Here is a 13,178-nt window from a genome sequence, read left to right on the forward strand (position 1 = left end):
TCATACGTCCAGTCGAAGCGGGAAAGCAGAAGCCGTTGAAGGGATTAGAAGTTCGTGACCTTGCAGACGCGCGTGCCACCGTCCGTGTGTTTCCACTGTCCGTGTGTTTCCACCGCTGTGGCACCTAAGCTAGAAGCTTGGTTTCATACTGGAAGAGACTTGATAGAGTCAGGGTTGACGCGCGTGGCTCTCTCTGTTACCGCGTGTTTTTTGTGCTGTTACCGTGCGTGCGTGCGTTCGACGATTGTCTCAACGTTTTCTCGCCACGTGCCAGTTGGGGGTAGAGCTTTCTTCGATGCAACCAAACTCGGTTCTTCGAGAACCCAATTCGCTTTTTTTTTTTGCCTGCCGAAGAGCTGCGAGCGAATCGACACGCAGGCGGCACGACCCGAACACGCAGCCGGAGGACGGCCGCACAACGCCAGTCGCATTATTATTGCCGGCGGCACCACCGCCACCACCACCACAGCTGCCACCACCCCCGCCGCCACCACCACCACAGCCGCTAACAGCCAACAACGCGCACGTCGCCGTGACGATGCGCGGCTTCGTTGTGACGTCGCGACCCCACGTGACGACGATGTCGCTCGCGCCGTCGAATGGGTGCGGGCGGTTTCGACGGCTGCGCCCGACCAAAGCTTCGGAACGTCGAGCCGGCTGACCTGGCACGCACTCGGCAACCACCAGATCGGTGTGCGACCACAGGGAACTCGCCGGCCACGTTGCGGGCGATCGCTGGCGCCTCCGTGGCCACGGTGAAGGCGTCACGCGCCTTCTAACTGGACGGCAGCCGCCACCACAAAGCGCCACTCCAACGGGCCCTTGGGGGCACTCTCGCAATGCCGAGGTGTTCCTGCAGGTGACATTATTTTAAACGAATAAAACGCGCGTAATACAAAACGCACAAGGAAACCAGGTTCACTCAACTAATCTTTCTGGTGAGTTGGATTAAACGATGATGATAATGATGATGAGTGTGTGTGTGTGATTGCAGACCACATGATGTGGTATGTCACGTGGACAGGTCGTGACGTCGCAATGTTCCGTTGCGTGCTCGGTGTGCTTTGGGGTTGTGGCAAGGTGGTTGATGGTGGGGACAGTGGTGGGTGTGACGACACCTGTGGCCTCGCGGCAAGATGGCTGTGGAGCCTGGGTTCGATTCCCGACTTGGGGCGAACTTTCTCTGCGTGGACCAGAGGTCGCAATCGGGTACCCGATACCCGTACCCTACCCGATACCCGGCTACCTGTACCCGGCCGGGTACGGGTACCCGTTTGCGACCCTGGTGCGGCTGGGTACGGGTAGGCCGTGAGTCACTGGTGAGTAACCATTTGTCACTCATTTCCCAACGTCTTGTCTCTTCTCACAATTCAAGTTCCTAGAATCAACCCACCCGCACCTGCAACATGGCTTCATCCCAGAGGTCGCAATCGGGTACTCGTACCCTACCCAATACCCGGCCGGGTACCGGTAGCCGGGTATCGGGTACGGGTACCCGTTTGCGACCCTGGTGCGGACTCCACGAGACGATGCAAGTGAGACCCGACGCACCAGTACAAAATGTGGGAGAGGGCACGGGTGAGCTGGTGCGGGAAGCACAGATGACGAGGCCAGGCGGGACAAGGAAGGGTTGCGGCGAGGCGATCGGGACGGGACAATGAAAAGCAGCGGTGAAGGCCTTGGCTTCGTTTCTTTTAATGGGAAATATTCAGACGCTCATCAACCACCGCTCAACTTGGGCGGTGGAGGGGCTGCGTGGGACGGGGAGGGGGGGGTTATCCAGAGCTCAGCCCCGGGCAGCTCCAACCGAAATGAAGCCCTGGTCCGGACGGCAGTGCGGGCTAGCTCTGGGTTCTTCATTTGCGAGGCCCGCGGGCCAATGGCGGCCTCCCTGCGGTGGCCTTTAGAGCGGCCCCCCAGCAATGCACAAAGAGTGAAAACAGCCCCCCCCAGCCCCCCCCCCCCAAATCATCGTCATCATCCTGCTGCTGTCACCCCCCCCCCCTTCCCAATGGTTTCAAGTAACGTGTGGCCGCCCCTCTCACTCGCAACGCTGACGATGTCTTTATCGGCGAGAGCGGCCACCGGCCCCCCGAAAACGAGTGAAGAACACCGCTCTAGACGAACCAAATCGCGCACAAGATGGCCGCCGCCGCCGCGTACCTTGATCGAACCGTGACGCGCCCGCCGGCGTCTGTGACGCGGCTGTGACGCGGCTGTGACGCGGCTGTTTTAGCACGTGGTGGTGGTGATGACGACGACAGCGGCCTGGGTGGTTGACCTTCGACGTCGGTGGCTCTGTCGTGGGCCCCACTGCTGCGCGTGGCGCGCCGTGCCGCGCTCTTGTGAATGTAAAGGCTCCAGAGTGATGTTGCAATTAAAAGAACGCTCGCGTTATTTTTTTAACGAACCCGCGTCTCGTGTCCGCATCGTTGTGTCGCGCCCAGCTTTGGTGAATATTGTTGGGCGGCAGCGGTGCAGTGGCGGATGATTACTCGTTGGCCACAGCAAGAAGGGACCTGGGATCGAGTCCCGATTCGGGCGACTTGCTGTGTGTAGAGTGTATGTATGTGTGTGTGTTCTCTCTCTCTCTCCCTGTTGTGTAGGGTGCGTGAGTGAATGATTGTGTGACTGGCAGTGTGTGTGACTGGCAGTGTGTGTGACTGACTGTGTGTGTGTGTGTGACTGACTGTGTGTGTGACTGTGTGTGTGTGTGACTGTGTGTATGTGTGTGTATGACTGACTGTGTGTGTGACTGTGTGTGTGTATGACTGACTGTGTGTGTGAGTGAGAGAGTGACTGTGTGTGTGACTGTGTGTGTGTGTGTATGACTGACTGTGTGTGTGAGTGAGAGAGTGACTGTGTGTGTGACTGTGTGTGTGTGTGTATGACTGACTGTGTGTGTGAGTGAGAGAGTGACTGTGTGTGTGACTGTGTGTGTGCGTGTAGTTTGTGTTTTTCTCTCTCGCTCCCCCTGTTTCTGCACCGACTTCTCCCGGGTTCATCACACAGCTGGCAAACCCCCCGTGCTCAATGTTGACAATAACCTTTAAATTACGCGACCGAGATTAAACACAGCAGCCGCAGGCTTCCCTGGGCAAAGGAGCAGAATGTTGTGAATGAATTGGTGTGTCTGTGTGTGTGTGTGTCCCAGATTGTCATGACAATACCCAGAATCCCTCGAAGTATGTTGTTATGAATTTCGTCTATCGCGATCCGTGGCTCAAAATAGCGACATTAAGTCAGCTGCAAAATTATTTTTCACTTCCTTCACACCCACACTTTATTTGTGCGCCATGCGCCACAAACCCGGTGACCTCAATGTTTGATTGACACGGCCTCGCGGCTGTCATCAGTGGCGAGTGGAGTCTCAGCGTCTGACCACGTGTGGGCCTCTCACCTTCCCCTAGTTCCGCTCGGCCTCAAATGAACACCTTCCTGATGCTGTGTGTGTGTCTCTTTATGTGTGTGTGTGTCTGTGTGTGTGTTTGTCTGTGTGTGTCTCTGTGTGTCTCTGTGTGTGGGTGTCTGTGTGTGTGTGTCTGTGTGTGTATGTGTCTGTGTGTGTATGTGTCTGTCTCTATGTGTGTGTGTGTTTGTCTGTGTGTATGTGTCTGTGTGTGTCTGTGTGTATGTGTCTGTGTGTGTGTCTCTGTGTGTGTATGTGTCTGTGTGTGTATGTGTCTCTATGTCTGTGTGTGTCTGTGTGCCTGTGGGGAGTGGTAGTGTAGCGGTTAGCGCTAAGAACCTGGCGACCGGAGTTCGATTCCCGCTCACGGCCAACAACAGTGACGATTTTGTGAACCGGTCCTGAGCCTCCCCTAGGTCGACTCAGCCTCAAATGAGTACCTGGTGCGATGTGTAAACATCGCCACTGGGGAGACAAAGGCGGCCGGGCGTGGCGTTGCCCCCCCCACCCCCTCGTGTGCCGTGCCGGCCTTCATAGGCGCTGCTCGCTAACAGCACTTGCCCCAACAGTCTGTTACAGGCTACACGGGGGATCTTTGTGAACCATCAAGCCTTCGACACGTCCACGTGGCACTCAAAGTGCACCTGGCCTGGCACAGGCACCGTGGTGACGTCACCGTCACTTCGTGGCGACTGACGCGGGGTGTTGGTGTTGATTGGTATTGATTGGTATTGGTGATACAGTAAATTTAGCTGTGACGGTCCCACCTGATGACGGAGACTTGTGTTGCCTCCGAAACGTCGTGATTTATTATTTTATTTCTATAATTATATATTTATTATTTTCATTATTTATTTTTACCTACGTGACTTTACCGGAAAAACCTAAGAGTATGAATTACACTGGTCAACAAAAAATAACATTTTTTTCTGGCCTGGACTTTTGCAGCTGTTTTAGACTAATTTTAGGGTGCTGATTCCAAATCTGATCTCAGATTTACTCTATCACATCTCATTTTATGCTATCGGCATACCCCATTTTCATTGATTTTACCCGAAATTAACTCTGTCACTTATGATTGCAAGTTGTTGCGAGTCAGTGACTGCTTTAGTGTTAAAATATGGTGCTGTATTTTTAGGATAGTGCATTTTATGTACATATCCACATTTATTTAATCTTTTTCTTCTGCAGTTGTTATTGAAAATGCAATATTTGCTATCTCAAAAACCTGATGTGATAGACAAAAACTGATGCCAGATTTGGAATCAGCACCCCCAAATTACCTTACAGCCGTTGGAATACCTCATGCCAGAAAAAGTGTGTTGACCAGTGATATTGCAGTCACGAAAGCTTCAAATCTAGAATGGTATTTGTGAACCATCTCTTTGGGTTGCATGGCCCACAGACGCACTGCCGTGGCCACGCGCCTTTCACGTCCCATTGAATTATACCGGAGAAATCCGAGGAGCTGATAATTGTTTTTTTACCCTTTCATCTGGCAACAAAACTGACACCTTTTTTTACAAGGAGTCATGTTTGCATAGACCACAATACCTGCAGACATAATGCAAACAAAAAACATAACTCTGATAAAAAAAAAGGTGTCAGTTTTGTTGCCAGATGGAAGGGTCAAAAAGCAATTATCATATTTTTTTAATGGCAAATGAGGTTCCAATGGTGTAAATCCGAGGAGCTGTGAAGCTCTTTATTTCACAGATGTCCGGTAGGGGCACGTGGTCAGAAGGTTTGTCGAAAGAAGCAGGCGTCGTTTCGCATTGCCCCGGTGACGATGTTCTGATGATGCGGCTGATGGTTCAACCGCCGGTGTCTTCGAAGAGAAGAAGTTACGTCAAAGCCATGATGATGATGATTTTGATTTAAAGCTTTCGTGACTGCAGGGATTCATCTTTTTGGTTTTTTCAGTAAAGTCACGTAGAAGGGAAATAATAAAATAAGAAAAATTTGTATTTATTATATTATGTTTTATTTTTATTTATTTATTATTTCCCTTCTACGTGACTTTATCGAAAGAACCAAGAAGATGATGATGATAATGATGTTTGGCTCTAGGATGAAGGAGGTTCATTATGATCATCACCATGTTGCCCGTCCGCGTTGATTCGCTCTGTTGGCACAACAGCAGCGGCGTTCTCCCGGATCTGGGTCGTGAGGCTCAACCGGTGATTCTTCTTCTTTGACTTTGACTTCGACTTCACCTGGGGGTGCATCACACAAGCGCCTGTGGGTGCCAGATGCCCTCTCTGGGGGCGGGTGTGGCGAGTCACGGACAGATTTTTGTTTTGAAGAAGGTAAAATCTTCTTGGTTCTTTCGGTAAAGTCACGTAGAAGGGAAGTAATAAAATCATAAAAATAAAACATAATAAAATAATTATCACGACGTTTCGGCCACAACGCTGTCTTCTCGACAGACCTGGTCTTCACCTGAGGACGGCTGCTTGCGTTGTGGCCGAAACGTCGTGAGAATTATTTTTATTATTTTATTACTTCCCTTCTACGTGCCTTTACCGAAAGAACCAAGAAGATGAATCCCTGCAGTCACGAAAGCTTTAAATCGAAGGTAAAATCATCGACGACACGAATTAATCGCGGGGGCGCGTTAAGTAACGACTTACTTTGTTTCATCAAACCCTGCGTGGTCATTAACATTGTTACATTGTTTTTGTTTTACGATTGAGAAACAAAGCGGTGCAAGGCCGCAGGAAAGATTGAGAATCAGCGGCCGAGGAGGATGGTGGCAGTAGCGACATCGTGATCCCAGAAGGGATCGTCCCGAATTGAAAGGTCAATTAAAGGTCAAGAATCAGCGGCCTAGGAGGATGGTGGCAGTCGCGACTTGGGTCAGCGTCAGTGGAGGAGGAGGAGGGAGGAGAAATCGCTGAGGTCTCGGTTGATGATAATGATGATGATTCATCATGAAGGTTTTTTGGGTTAGATCCGCATTAAGTATAAATGTGTCGTAACCCTCCACCACCCAACACGTCAACAACGCGCCAATTAGTTACGACATCAGCCCACCGGTGTGTTGGAGGGTAAATCCACAACATTTATAAATAACGCGATCTAACCCAAAAACCTTTATTATGAATAATATTGGTCGCGAAAGCCGACGTGATGATGATGATGGTGGTGGTGAAGGCAGTCGCCCTCCAGCAGCAACGGAGGGACAGAGGAACGACGCTCACAACAACGAGCGGAGCGCCGGGCGGATAAAACGCAGCAGGTTGGTATAGTAGGGACAACAGCTGGTGATGCATCTACTGGTCATCTCAGTCGGCCAACCCATGGCACCTGCTGGGTCTGTCCCGAGACCTCCTCCTGCACCTAGCCTGGCACAGTAGGGGGTACAACAGCTGGTGGTGCATCTACCGGTCATCTCAGTCGGTCAACCCATGGCACCTGCTGGGTCTGTCCCGAGACCTCCTCCTGCACCTAGCCTGGCACAGTAGGGGGTACAGCTGGTGGTGCATCTACCGGTCATCTCAGTCGGCACAAACCCATGGCTCCTGCAGGGTCTGTCCCGAGACCTCCTCCTGCACCTAGCCTGGCACAGTAGGGGGTACAACAGCTGGTGGTGCATCTACCGGCCATCTCAGCCAACCCATGGCACCTACCAGGTCTGTCCCGAGACCTCCTCCTGCACCTAGCCTGGCACAGTATAGGGGTACAGCTGGTGGTGCATCTACCGGTCATCTCAGTCAGCCAACCCATGGCACCTGCTGGGTCTGTCCCGAGACCTCCTCCTCTCAGCGAGCCTTCGACTCTTCACGTAGCCTCAAAGTGCACCTAGCCTGGCACAGACGGCGTAGCGACGTCACCACCACTTAGTGGCGGGTGTTGGTGTTGGTGGTGGTCTGGAGGTACTGACGTGGTTTTTGGAAATGGGAACCCAACAACTCCCTGGCAATTTGCGAATCGTTGTGAAATCTGTGGCCGCGATGTCACTGCCGTCTAAATCAGATGAAGAGAGAGAGTGTGTGTGCGTGCGAGTGTGCAGTAAAGATCGCCCCGAGGGAGACAAAGGCGGCCGGGCGTGGTTGCTGGCCACCCACCCCCTCGTGTGCCACAGTGCTGATCTTCGTAGGTGCTGCTACTCGCTAACAGCACTTGCCCCAACAGTCTCTTACAGGCTACACGGGGGATCTTTGTATGAACATCGCCACAAAGGAGACAAAGGCGGCCGGGCGTGGTGCTGGCCACCCACTCCCTCGTGTGCCGTTGCGGCCTTCATAGGTGCTGCTCGCTAACAGCACTTGCCCCTACAGTCTGTTAAGGCTATACGGGGGATCTTTGTCTTTGTGAATCTGTGTGAGTGAATGTGTGGTGAGTGTGTTGGTGAGTGTGTGGTGAGTGTGTGTGAGTGAATGTGAGTGTGTGTGGTGAGTGTGTAAGTGAGTGAATGTGTGTGAGTGAGTGAGTGTGTGAGTGAGTGTGTGTGTGAGTGCGTGAGTGAATGTGTGTGAGTGAGTGTGTGAGTGTGAGTGTATGTGTGAGTGTGAATGTGTGTGAGTGAGTGTGTGAATGTTTAACATCTATTTTGACCGCGTAGTTCGTGAAGCCTTCAATAGCTGTACCGGGGGAATTTCCGTTTGGTACAGATATAATGGGAGGCTGATCGACGCCCGGGTGCGATCAAGGGATGGCTCCCTATTGGTCAACCACGTTATGTATGCCGATGATTTGGTAATAGCTGCTCATTCAGAAGAGGAGTTGGAGGCGCTGCTGCTGAGACTGGAGCGTGCCACTAAGAGGTGGGGCCTTACCATCAGCCCCACCAAAACCAAGCACCTGCCTGGGTATTTTGTACCATCGGACACTCCACCCCCACAACTCCCAATTGGTGATGGGGCAGTTGTGGAGAGAGTGGAGAGTTTCCCATACCTGGGCAGTGTGCTTATGACCGGCTCCAGTCTATCAGCAGAGGTCTCACTCCGAATCAGTCGAGCGGCAATATCTTTTCATCGGTTGCGTAACGCTGTGTGGAAGCTACCTGGTCTGTCGCTCCGCACGAAGCTTCAGGTCTTCTCGGCCACGGTCATTCCCTCCCTTCTCTACGCTTGCGAGACGTGGACCCCCCTGGTGGAGCATCTTCGCCGGTTGGAAACATTTAGGCTGGCCTGCCTACGATCCATCCTGGGTTTAACCAGGCTGGATTGTGTGAGGAGCTCACAAATCCTTGAAAGATCTGGGCAAAGTCCCATCAGTGAGCTCCTCCGGCAGGCAAGGCTGCGTTGGCTGGGTCATGTAGCCCGCATGCCCAGCCACCGCATGCCTAAACAGCTTTTGTTCGGCCGGATCGAGGGGGCTAGACGGGCGCGGCACGGGCTGGAGAAGAGATGGAGTGATGTGGTACAGGAGGACGTGGAGCTGAGTGGACTTGCCGATGACTGGTACCAGCGGTGTCAAGATCGGCCTCAGTGGAGGAGGCTCGTGAAGGACGCTACTGGGCAGTTGGAGGCAGTCGCCCTCCAACAACAACGGAGGGCGGAGGAGCGACGCTCACAACAACGAGCGGAGCGCCGGGTGGCTAAAGCACAGCAAGTTGGCACAGTAGGGGGCACAGGTGGTGCATCAGCCAGTCATCTCGGTCATCTCGGTCAGTCGACCAGTGGCACCTGGGTCTGCCCCGTGACCTCCTGCCAGCGGGCTTTCGACACTTCACGTGGCCTCAAGGTGCACTTGGCCTGGCACAAGCATCGTGGTGACGTCACCGCCACTTAGTGGCGAATGGCGGTTGTTGTTGTTGTTGTTGAATGTGTGTGAGAGTATGTGTGTGAGTCGCAGGGCGCGTCCAACACTGCGAGTCGTGTGTACGAAGACAAAGATCCCCCGTATAGCCTCAACAGACTATAGGGCCAAGTGCTGTCAGCGAGTAGCAGCAACCCTATGAAGGTCGGCACTTTGGCACACGATGGGGCTGGGTGGCTTGCAGAGAGAGACACACGCACATACGCGCACGCGTGTACACACACGTGGGGAGCGGTGGCGCAGCGGTTAGGGGCCGTCCATAAATGACGTCACGCAATTTTGGACGATCTTTGACCCCCCCCCCTTCGTCACACGGCATCACAAAAAGTCAGACCCCCCCCCTCAAATATGACGTCACAAAGCTCTGCCCCCCCCCAAAATAAATTTAAAAAATGCTTCAAATCGCTTTGAAGCATGTTTTATTTAATGCGGCGCTGCACTCTGATGTTGTGGTAGAAAACATTTATTAAAAACTATATTTAATTAAGTAGAACGTGTTGTCTATATCTATTTAAAGTTGCGCATTTTGATGTGACGTCACATTTCTCAAACCCCCTTCCCCCCTCATCACACATCGTCACAAATGTCTGACCCCCCCCCCCCCCTAGGTGCGTGACGTCATTTATGGACGGCCTCTTAGCGCGTTGCCCTAAGAACCCGGCGACCCGGGTTCGATTCCCGCTCACGGCCACCAACACCACCAGAGACGATTATTTGAGCCGGTCCTGGGCCTCCCCTAGGTCGGCTCGGCCTCAAATGAGCATCTGGTGCGGTTTGTAGTAAACGTTGCCACTGGGGGGACAAAGGCGGCCGGGCGTGGTGTTGGCCACTCACCTCCTCGTGTGTCGTTCCGGCCTTCATTAGTGCTGCTACTCGCTAACAGCACTTGCCCCTACAGTCTGTTACAGGTTACACGGGGGGTCTTTGTTTTTCTCGCGGGTGTGTGTGTCTTGTGTGTGTGTCATGTGTGTGTGTGTCGTGTGTGTGTCTGTGTGTGTGAGTCTGTGTCTCCGTGCGTGAGTCTGTGTCTCCGTGTGTGAGTCTGTGTCTCTGTGTGTGTCTCTGTGTGTGTGTCTCTGTGTGTGAGTCTGTGTCTCTGTGTGTGTGTCTGTGTGTGTCTCTGTGTGCGAGTCTGTGTCTCTGTGTGCGAGTCTGTGTCTCTGTGTGCGAGTCTGTGTCTCTGTGTGTGAGTCTGTGTCTCTGTGTGTGTGTCTGTGTCTCTGTGTGTGAGTCTGTGTGTGTCTCTGTGTGCGAGTCTGTGTCTCTGTGTGCGAGTCTGTGACTCTGTGTGTGTCTGTGTCTCTGTGTGTGAGTCTGTGTCTCTGTGTGTGTGTCTGTGTCTCTGTGTGTGAGTCTGTGTCTCTGTGTGCGAGTCTGTGTCTCTGAGCCGGCCTTCATAGCTGCTCGCTTACAGCACTTGCCCCAACAGTCCGTTGAGGCTACACGGGGGGGGGGATCTTTGTCTTTGGAGTGCGTGAAGATTGACGGCGCGTATGAAGCTGTGTAATGGATGGGGTTGTGGGCGCTGGTGATTCATACCACCCACCCACTCATCCCCCCCACCCACCCACCCCCTCATCCCCCCCACCCACCCCCTCATCCCCCCACCCACCCCCTCACCCCCCCACCCACCCCCTCATCCCCCCCCTCCTTGATCTGCAGGCACCTCTCCAGATTTTCAACATGCGCGCGCCTCCCAAATCCGTATTGCTCATCCCACTCACCAGCCTCTCTACAGCCTCATCGGGCGAATTGCCCGATGATGCTGGATGCAATTACCAGCGAAACGTCGTACTACTCAGAAATTGTAAATGTCGTGGCTTCACGCTTCAACACACCGGTGGGCTAAAGCAGTGAACTATTTGTCTTTTGTCAACGGGACACTTTTTTGCTGATTGGCCGTGTCGGGTGGTGGAGGGTTACGACACATTTATAACTAACGCGATCTAAACCCAAAAACGATGATTATGAATATTGGTCGCGAAAGCCTGTCACGGGTTAAACTGAATAATTGTGTCTATTTGTTTGCGTTTCTCTCTTGTGATGGGACTTTGCAGGATGAACGTTGAGATGTATAAGGGGCACGGGGTGACCACTGAGGTCTGACTTGGTCTGTGATAAGGTCGGGCACCGATCAGCCTTTGGCAGCGATGTGAATATCGGTGCTATTTCAATTACTGACTTAGGGCATTTTCTCTTACATCTTCATAACACTGGTCAACAAAAAATAACATTTTTTTCTGGCCTGGACTTTTGCAGCTGTTTTAGACTAATTTCAGGGTGCTGATTCCAAATCTGATCTCAGATTTGCTCTATCACATTCCATTTTATGCTATCGGCATACCCTTTTTTCATTGATTTTACCCGAAATTAACTCTGTCACTTATTATTGCAAGTTGTTGCGAGCCAGTGACTGCTTTAGTGTTAAAATATGGTGCTGTATTTTTAGGATAGTGTGTTCATAATATCAGTTTATATAGACATCCACATTTATTTAATATTTCTCTTCTGCAGTTTTTATTGAAAATTTAATATTTAATATCTCAAAAACCTGACGTGATGGACAAAATCTGATGCCGGATTTGGAATCAACACCCAAAAATTACCTTAACACCGTTGGAATACCTTATGCCGGAAAAAGTGTGTTGACCAGTGTAATAAATGGCGGAGGATTGTTTTTGTTCGGGGGGGTGGTGGTGGTGGTGTGTGTGAAACCACTGAGTACCCACCACCACCACCCGACACGACGGCTAGCCAAGTTCACATCGGCGGTGTCACTAACAACGCCGCTTCCGTTCCTTGTGGCCGTCCGTCCACCGCAGGGCGAATCGTTGCGCCCACCGCTCCCCCTTGAGATCCTTTTCGCCTTTCTTTCTTTTCTTTGCTATAAATAAAGTCCACGCGCACTCCCACCCCAGCCGTGAGTTAGACGCGCCCTGTGGGTGAGCGGGAGGGGTGAGGTGGGTGGGTGGTGTTTGTGGCAGGGCGGTGTCTGTCTCGGGGCGAGTCGGCCTGGGTGTGCCGCGTGGATGACGACTCAAGGAAAATTTGGGTTCCTCGTCGAGGCAGATTCATCCGATGATCTGACCTCAATGAATCACGAGCGCGTTCGTCGCCTTCGCATTCCCATGACGTCTCTTCGCTCTTGCTGCTGCTGCTGCTGTTGTTGATGATGATGCTGTTGTTGTTGTTGATTATGCTGATGATGCCTCGTACGCAAAGGCGCTGGGCGATAGCAAACGAAAGTTTCGCCGCGGTTCGATTTCCCGGGGCGGCAGCAATTCTCAATCTTGGAAGGTCGTTCCTGAAAATGAAAATTTTAAAAATCGACTTTACCTGTGCTTGCCGACGTCCTGAACCGGTAACCAGATTCCTAAAGCGGTTATGGTTTTTTTTTCTTCGCCCATGTCAATCAACCCTATTCGAAACCGGTGGGGTTACCTATTGATGTGTCCGTAATTATCAATGAAGCTCAACCCCATGAAACCCCTACAACCCCAACAAATAACAACACTTTACCCCGATACACAGAGACTCGCACAGAGACTCACACACTCACACAGTCACATAGACTCACATAGACTCACAAACTAACACATAGACCCCATTCACTCACATAGATATGCATAGACATATGCAGACACCAGTACACTCACACAGAGACCCATAACGAGGAGGCCCATATACTCACACAGAGACCCATAGACTCACACAGAGTGACAGACACACAGAGAGAGATAGACTCACGCAAAAACACATAGATTAATAAAGAGAGACATAGACTCACACAAGGACCCATAGACTCACACGGAGAGAACCCATGTACTCACACAGAGACTCACAGACTCACACAGAGACTCACAGAGTCATACAGTCACATAGACTCACATCGAGACCCACAGACTAACACAGAGACTCACACAGTCACATAGACTCACACTGAGACTCACAGACTAACAAAGACCCCATAAACTCATGTAGAGATGCATAGATTTATGCAGAC

The sequence above is a fragment of the Lethenteron reissneri genome, chromosome 60, assembly GCF_015708825.2.
Source record: "Lethenteron reissneri isolate LAM-NWPU_2019-01 chromosome 60, ASM1570882v1, whole genome shotgun sequence".
NCBI lineage: Eukaryota > Metazoa > Chordata > Hyperoartia > Petromyzontiformes > Petromyzontidae > Lethenteron > Lethenteron reissneri.